General features: G+C 41.1%; 1 long non-coding RNA gene across 1 annotated transcript; it reads left to right on the top strand.

Moving 5' to 3' along the window:
• Positions 1 to 2,361: 2,361 nt before the first annotated feature.
• LOC311115624 lies at positions 2,362 to 7,784 on the top strand. Its single transcript, XR_014611301.1, has 3 exons — positions 2,362 to 2,685; positions 5,934 to 6,082; positions 7,712 to 7,784. It is a non-coding gene; the product is annotated as an uncharacterized lncRNA (long non-coding RNA).
• The last annotated feature ends 331 nt before the right edge of the window (positions 7,785 to 8,115 follow it).

Here is an 8,115-nt window from a genome sequence, read left to right as displayed (position 1 = left end):
ACTCCAATTAGCTTTGAGAGAAAGGCACCTGGATCCGGATTCCCAAAAGCATCTTAAAGCTAAATTCATCGTTAGGACCATCGATGAATTTAGCCTTAATGCTTTTTGGGATACCGGGCCCTGATCAGGGAGTGTCTGCACAAAGACAGTACGAAGATGGGCAGAAACTGCTAATCCAATAGAAATCCCCGATCACGCTTGTAGGCGACGTTATGGCGACTTTGGCTGGCTAAAGTCATGCGCAGAACACGTATTCGGGTCTAACGGTCGTCTCACGCAGAACTGCGCATGTGCAGGCCTTCAAATTAAAGGCACGGCCTTCGCTATAAAGTTTTGACGAAAATGAAAACTTGTCAGTTTGTCAATTTCACGAGGTTAGAGTAATAACATGCTCAACTACTTAAGACATTGGCTCGAATCTAGGTTGTGCCTTTTACATTTCGAAAAAATGTACAACTAAGGAAGAATGTTTCACTTCTCTCATTGACTTATCTAAGGCCAAACCCCGGCCTGGTCTGATTCGCAAGCGTTCCCGGAAGTCTCGCGATGTTGCTCTTCTGGGTTTAGAAACTCTGTGGTCAGCATCATGTTGCCACAAGATGGCGCCTAAACACAGATTTTCGTCATACCAGTTATTGATGATAACATTGATGTGGATTTTGGATTAAATTAGCAAAATAACATTCATAGTTTACATATTTTATTATTAATGGTTTAATGTTTCATATTTGTTCAATATTATTTCTTATTTTATTATGTAACTACAAGCTGTAGGCTATAACCCCAGTAATTAATAGTAAGTACAGGCCATTCATGATGACTTGACATTTTGCATTCCCTTGGTGAATCTGGCAGCGGAATGCCAAATAGGCACTGGGCTACAGTAGATTTAGAACAGTAGCCTAAACTCAACTCCATATACACTACATGACCAAAAGTATGTGGACACATGCTCGTAGAACATCTCATTCCAAAATCGTGGGCATTAATATGGATTTGGTCCGCCCTTTGCTGCTATAACAGCCTCCACTCTTCTGGGAAGGCTTTCCACTAGATGTTGGAACATTGTTGCGGGGACTTGCTTCCATTCAGTCACAAGAGCATTAGTGAGGTTGGGCACTGATGTTGGGCGATTAGGCCTGGCTTGCAGTCGGCGTTCCAATTCATCCCAAAGGTGTTCAATGGGGTTGAGGTCAGGGCTCTGTGCAGGCCTGTCAAGTTCTTCCACACCGATCTCGACAAACCATTTTTGTATGGACCTCGCTTTGTCCATGGGGGCATTGTTATGCTGAAACAGGAAAGGGCCTTCCCCAAACGGTTGCCACAAAGTTGGAAGCACAGAATCGTCTAGAATGTCATTGTATGCTGTAGCGTTAAGATTTCCCTTCACTGGAACTAAGGGGCCTAACCCGAACCATGAAAAACAGCCCCAGACCATTATTCCTCCTCCACCAAACTTTACAGTTAGTACAATGCATTGGGGCAGGTAGCCTTCTCCTGGCATCCGCCAAACCCAGATTTGTCTGTCGGGACTTCCAGATGGTGAAGCCTGATTCATCACTCCAGAGAACGTGTTTCTACTACTCCAGTCCATTAGAGGCTAGCTTTACACCACTCAAGCCGACACTTGGCATTGCGCATGGTGATCTGCGTTCTTTTCTTTGGGTGTTGCTAATCTGTAGTTTTTGCAAAAAAATTGCATTCTATGTGATGTCTGTCAAATTGCACTGCGAAATGTATGAAGTTTGCCACTTCAAACATGCACTACCAGTCTTCTGGTTACTTTTATAAAGATCAAGTATTTAATGCTAACTGTGTACCTGTGCTTGTCCTGATTGTTATAGAGTTGTCAGTGGGAGTTGCAATGCATCGTTTTTGATTTAAAACATTGCTTTCTATGCATCCCCTGCCAAAACTGAGCTGCTCCTTCTCCATTAACAACGGCTCCCTTGGTGGAGGTCGGTAAAATGCTATTTTTATCAAAAACTGCTGATTGCAGCACCCAAATAAAGGAATGCAGTTACACAGGACAAACATAGGTACAAGGTAAACATTAAAGAATGGGCATTTTTGTAAGTATCGACTGATTCCGACTCGATGTAGTCAGAGGTCCACTGCCGACACTCATCGCAACTCGGCTCCATTGAAATTAATGGAGTTGAGTTTCCTTAGCGACAGCTAGGCTACTTTCCTGCCTAGAAATTATTATACAGACCAAGAAAGAAACAAAACATGCTGAATAATAATGATGATGTACTTCTCTTTATTCTAGATCAATGTCAAGGTGACATTCCTATTTAATAGCCTATGTAAGCAAAACATTGACACATCCGTTGATAATTTTTTTTGGCATGACTGTCACTGGGTGGGCCAGTCAAAGGAAGATTGAGCGTCGATGCGTCGTACGTGTTTTAGGAGGCAGAAGGCTTGTATTACCTGTATGGACTTCGACAATCATGTGTGGCGTGGTAGGCTACTAAACGACACCTCACACTCAAACAACTATCTCAAACTTAAACTTGGGTCCATGTTGTCATCGACTAAAAGCCGAAAACAAGAAGGATTTCCCGGCATCAATAGCCTATTGACTTGCCCGGCAGCAATGCGTCGGCGTTCTGATACTTTCTTTTAGGAGAGCAACTCGCGGACTACCCCCCTCCCCCTGTGGATCTCGCACGAGCTCAGGTAAATTGCCCGCTCTGAAACAATTCATATCAGAAATATATGAGAACTTTTGGTTCTTTAAACGTATTCTTTATCTTTAATACATTTGAACTTAAAAAATAACTCCTATGAATTGTTTTGAAAAGAGATTATGTGAATTCATAGTCTAAGCCTATACTTTTGTAAACGAAGATGAGGTCTTCAATTTTGTCTGACAGGTGTTTTTCTCAGAAGGTATGGCGGTGGCCATAACGAACTGTAAAATCAATTGGCTCATGTGCAATAGTCTGTGTTTTCCTGATTCATTGGGTAGTGCACTGTAATACATGTGTCATAAAGTGTCCGTTTTATTACTTATAGGATAAGTTATAGGCTGGCTACCCTATAAAAGTGTAAGCTACTTTCACAAAGCATGTTGAAATGTTCATAGTTTTGGTCAATATAAGTAAAGTTTTCAGAATGAAATAGTTGCATTCTCAGTCATTAGCTAGGCTATTAAATCCACTGACACGTGGGAGACAACATTACCAAGCCTGTTGTGAAATGGTCATGTACCTCTTGAATTTAGAGGCTTATACCAACAGTGAACACCCAAGATATGATTACCTCAACTGTATCACTTTCCTTAAAGAGAGAGACCTCTCTTTGTTGATCAGCCGTTGTTGTATTGTCATACTATACAGAACAAAAATATAAATGCAACATGCAACAAGTTCTAAGATTTTATTGAGTTACAGTTCATATAAGGAAATCAGTCAATTGAAATAAATAAATTAGGCCCAAATCTAAGGATTTCACATGACTGAGAATACAGATATACATCTGTTGGTCACAGATACCTTTAAAACAAAGGTAGGGGCGTGGTTCAGAAAACCAGTCAGGATCTGGTGTGACCACCATTTGCCTCATGTAGCGCGACACATCTCCTTCTAATAGAGTTGATCAGGCTGTTGATTGTGGCCTGTGGAATGTTGTCCCACTCCTCTTCAATGGCTGTGCGAAGTTGCTGGATATTGACGGGAACTGGAACACGCTGTCGTACACGTCAACCTGGAGCATCCCAAACATGCTCAATGGGTGACATGTCTGGTGTGTATGCAGGCCATGGAAGAACTGGGACATTTTCAGCTTCTAGGAATTGTGTACTGCACATTTTAGAGTGGCCTTTTATTGTCCCCAGCACAAGGTGCACCTGTGTAATGATCATGCCGTTTAATCAGCTTCTTGTATGCCACACCTGTCAGGTGGATGGATTATCTTGACAAAGGAGAAATGCTCACTAACAGGGATGTAAACAAATTTGTGCACAACATTTGAGAGAAATAAGCCTTTTGTGCGTATGGAACATTTCTGGGATCTTTTATTTCAGCTCATGGAACATGGGACCAACACTTTACATGTTGCGTTTATGTTTTTGTTCAGCGTAGTTTATCCACTTTGGACTACAGTACCGGCTACAGGACAGCCCCTCATTTTCCCATGCAAGGCTCATAGATACTGTAGGAGACACATCAGGAGAAACACATTCTATTCCCTCCCCAACCCCTTTTGAAAACTCAAAATAAATCTTTCTTCCTAAATTATTGGTTATTATCAGGTAGAGACATGTCGCTTATAATCCAGTCTTTGTGTCAGATGAGTTTTCTAAGTAGTTGGCATTTAGTGTCATTAATCTTGCCCTGGAGGTCTCCTGGATATCTGTGCATTAGAGACCTCTCTAATGCCCAGAAAGCTCAGATTCAAACTCCTATTCACCAGCTCTGCAAGCGTCATAATGTCAAAATACACTCAGTGGCAAGTTTATAAGGCACACCACCCAGTTCACGAAATGGATCGCTCCTACAGACAGTGAGTCACGTGGCCGTGGGTTGCTATATAAAGCAGGCAGACAGGCATTGAGGCATTCAGTTACTGTTCTATTGAACGTTAGAATGGGCAAAACAAGTGACCTAAGCGACTTTGAGTGTGGTATGATCGTCGGTGCCAGGCGCGCCGGATCCAGTATCTCAGAAACGGCCGCCCTCCTGGGGCTTTCACGCACGACAGTGTCTAGAGTTTACAGAGAATGGTGAAAGAAAAAAAAAAGTTAAGAATCGTGCAAGCTAACAGGCGGGCCACAAACAGACAAATAACAGAGCAGTACCACAGTGGTATGCAGAATGGCATCTCAGAACGCACAACTCGTCGATCATTGTCACGGATGGGCTATTACAGCAGACGACCACACCGGGTTCCACTCCTATCAGCTAAAAACAGTGGGCACGCGATCACCAACACTGAACAAATGAGGACTGGAAAAATATCGCCTGGTCCGACGAATCCCGGTTCCTGTTGCATCATGCTGATTGCAGAGTCAGGATTTGGCATAAGCAGAATGAGTCCATGGCCTCATCCTGCCTGGTGTCACGGTACAGGCTGGTGGTGTACTGGTGTGGGGAAGTTTTTCCTGGCAAATGTTAGATCCTTCGATAGCAATTGAGCAACGATTGAACGCCATGTCCCGAAAAAGTCAGGCTGCTGTGGAGGCAAAGGGGGGTCCGATCCGGTACTAGATGGGTGTACCTATAAATTGGCCATTGAGTGTACGTTCGTTATTCAGAAAATGTTCTCTGAGCAACTATCTTCATTTACTCCCGTTATGGCCGGTATGCACTTCCAAAAAAGGTTGCTTGTACATTTTTATTTACACCTTTTTTGAAAGCACATACCGGCCGTAACGGTGGTAAATGAAGATAGTTGCTCAGCAAAACTCTTTGGTGAGTAACAAACATATTTTGACATTATAACGTTTCAGAGTTGGTGAATGGGAGATTGAATCGGAGCTTCCTGGGCGCTAGAGGTTTCTAACTCACAGATACTGGGGCACCCTGTAGGCAGCTCTGCAGAGTGGTCACTAGCTGGCACAAGACATCAAACCTGATTTTATCCCTAATCCCTAACTTTAAATATAGACCAAAAAGATCATTTTTGTCTTCATGAATTTTTACAATATAGCCGATTTTGACTTTGCAGCTGGCCATGCGGAAATCACTCGGTTCTGCCTCCAGGGCAAAATTCATGACAATAAACGTCAACCTGCGTTTTCTATTGTGGGGTGGGCTTACTATAACCTTAAACATATATATGTTGTAATATAGTGACTATAACTAAAGCCATACTTTATGATATAGTAATATGTTGTTTATGATATGCTTATTTTTGGTTTAATCCTCAACTGGTCACTTCCTCATTCTTTCTGCCTCCTCCTCTTCTTCCTCACTTTGCTACAGTGATCAGGATGATACCAGTAACTGAGTTTCGGAACTTTGCCTCATCACAGAACCCAGAGTTCCGGGTTCTAAAGCCATGGTGGGATGTGTTCTCGGAATACCTATGTATCGCCATGCTCATGATCGGAGTGTTCGGATGCACCTTACAGGTAAGACTAAACTCATACAAACTAACCACCAATTAATGACCCCTATACAATACCTTGAAGGTATACGTTTTAATTCTATGATAAGTACGGTGCCTTCAGAAAGTATTCATACCCCTTGACTTTTCCACATTTTGTTGTTAAAGCCTGAATTCAAAATTGATTAAATAAAAAAATGTGTTCTTGGGAAGCAACTCCAGTGTAGAGTTGGCCTTGTGTTTTAGGTTATTTACCTGTTGAAAGGTGAATTCATCTCCCAGTGCCTGGTGGAAAGCAGACTGAACCAGGTTTTCCTCTAGGGTTTTGCCTGTGCTTAGCTCCATTCCTTTTATTTTTTATCCTGAAAAATCCCTAGTCCTTAACAATTACAAGCATACAAAAATTTAAAAAAAAAAAAATGTATGCACGCATGACTGTAAGTCGCTTTGGATAAAAGCGTCTGCTAAATGGCATATTATTATTATTATTATTATTATTATGATGCAGCCACCACTATGCTTGAAAATATGGAGAGTGGTACTCAATAATGTGTTGTATTGGATTTTTCCCTAACATAACACTTTGTATTCAGGAAAAAAAGTGTATTGCTTTTCCAATTTTCTTTTGCAGTTTTATTTTAGTGCCTTGTTGCCAACAGGATGCATGTTTTGGAATATTTTTATTCTGTAGAGGCTTCCTTCTTTTCACTCTGTTAATAAGGTTAGTATTGTGGAGTACCTACAATGTTGTTGATCCATCCTCAGTTTTCTCCTATCACAGCCATTAAACTCTGTAACTGTCTTAAAGTCACCATTGGCCTCATGGTGAAATCCCTGAGTGGTTTCCTTTTTCTCCAGCAACTGAGTTAGGAAGGACACCTGTATCTTTGTAGTGACTGGGTGTATTGATACACCATCCAAAGTGTAAATAATAACTTCACCATGCTCAAAGGGATATTCAACGTCTGTTTTTTATTTTATTTTTACCCATCTACCAATTGGTGCCCTTCTTTACAAGCCATTGGGAAACCTCCCTGGTTTCTGTCTTTGAAATTCACTGCTCGACTGAGGGACCTTAGAGATAATTGGATGTGTGGGGTACAGAGATGAGGTAGTCATTCAAAAATCATGTTTAACACTATTATTGCACACAGAGTGAGTCCATGCAACTTATAATGTGACTTGTTAAGCAGATTTGTACTCCTGAATTTATTGAGGCTAGCAATAACAAAGGGGTTGAGTACTTATTCACTGAAGACATTTCAGCTTTTCATTTTGTATTAATTTGTAAGATAAATAACATAATTCCACTTTGACATTATGGGGTATTGTGTGTAGGCCAGTGACACAAAAATCTTAATTTAATCAATTTTAAATTCAGGCTGTAACACTTGAAAAAGTCAAGGGGTGTGAATACTTTCTGAAGGCACCGTTCTAATCGGGGGTGTTGGGGGATATTTTTCATATAATATTCTTTTATTTTTTCTTGTGATTTATCAGTGGGTGCTACAGCACCCTCAGCACCTTTACTTCCTGTGGCTATGGAGGCCGATGACATCAGTCAGAGTAATGATGGCCAACCCTTGAAGCTATTTTTTTTACCCTTAAGTGTGTATATTACTGTATTTATACTTGGGATATTGTTTTTCAACAGGAACATTTCAAAAGGTAGCTGGAGTGCGTCATTAAAGCACATTAGCCCCCGGGGCATCATTGCAACAGCTGAATGTAAGCACCTAATGGAACTGTTGGATCTTGACAGATTTTGGCAGTGTGTAGCCTGTAGCGATAAGAATAGGTGTGCCTACAGTATATGAAATTAAAATACATGGCATTACTTACCTTATGTAAATGAAATATAATTGTGCCCTAAATAAATTCAAAAAAAAAAAAAAAAGTGGTTGTCCTACTGGCTATCATAAGTTGAATGCACCAATTTGTAAGTCGCTCTGGATAAGAGCATCTGCTAAATGATGTAAATGTAAATGTAAATATGTGAGGACAATTTAAAACGCGAATTAACGTACAATCATATAGAGAAAGCCTTTGGCCCTGGAT

Source organism: Coregonus lavaretus, assembly GCF_964263955.1.
Source record: "Coregonus lavaretus genome assembly, contig: HAP1_SCAFFOLD_1785, whole genome shotgun sequence".
Classification (NCBI taxonomy): Eukaryota; Metazoa; Chordata; class Actinopteri; order Salmoniformes; family Salmonidae; genus Coregonus; species Coregonus lavaretus.
This window is presented reverse-complemented; position numbering and strand designations above follow the sequence as displayed.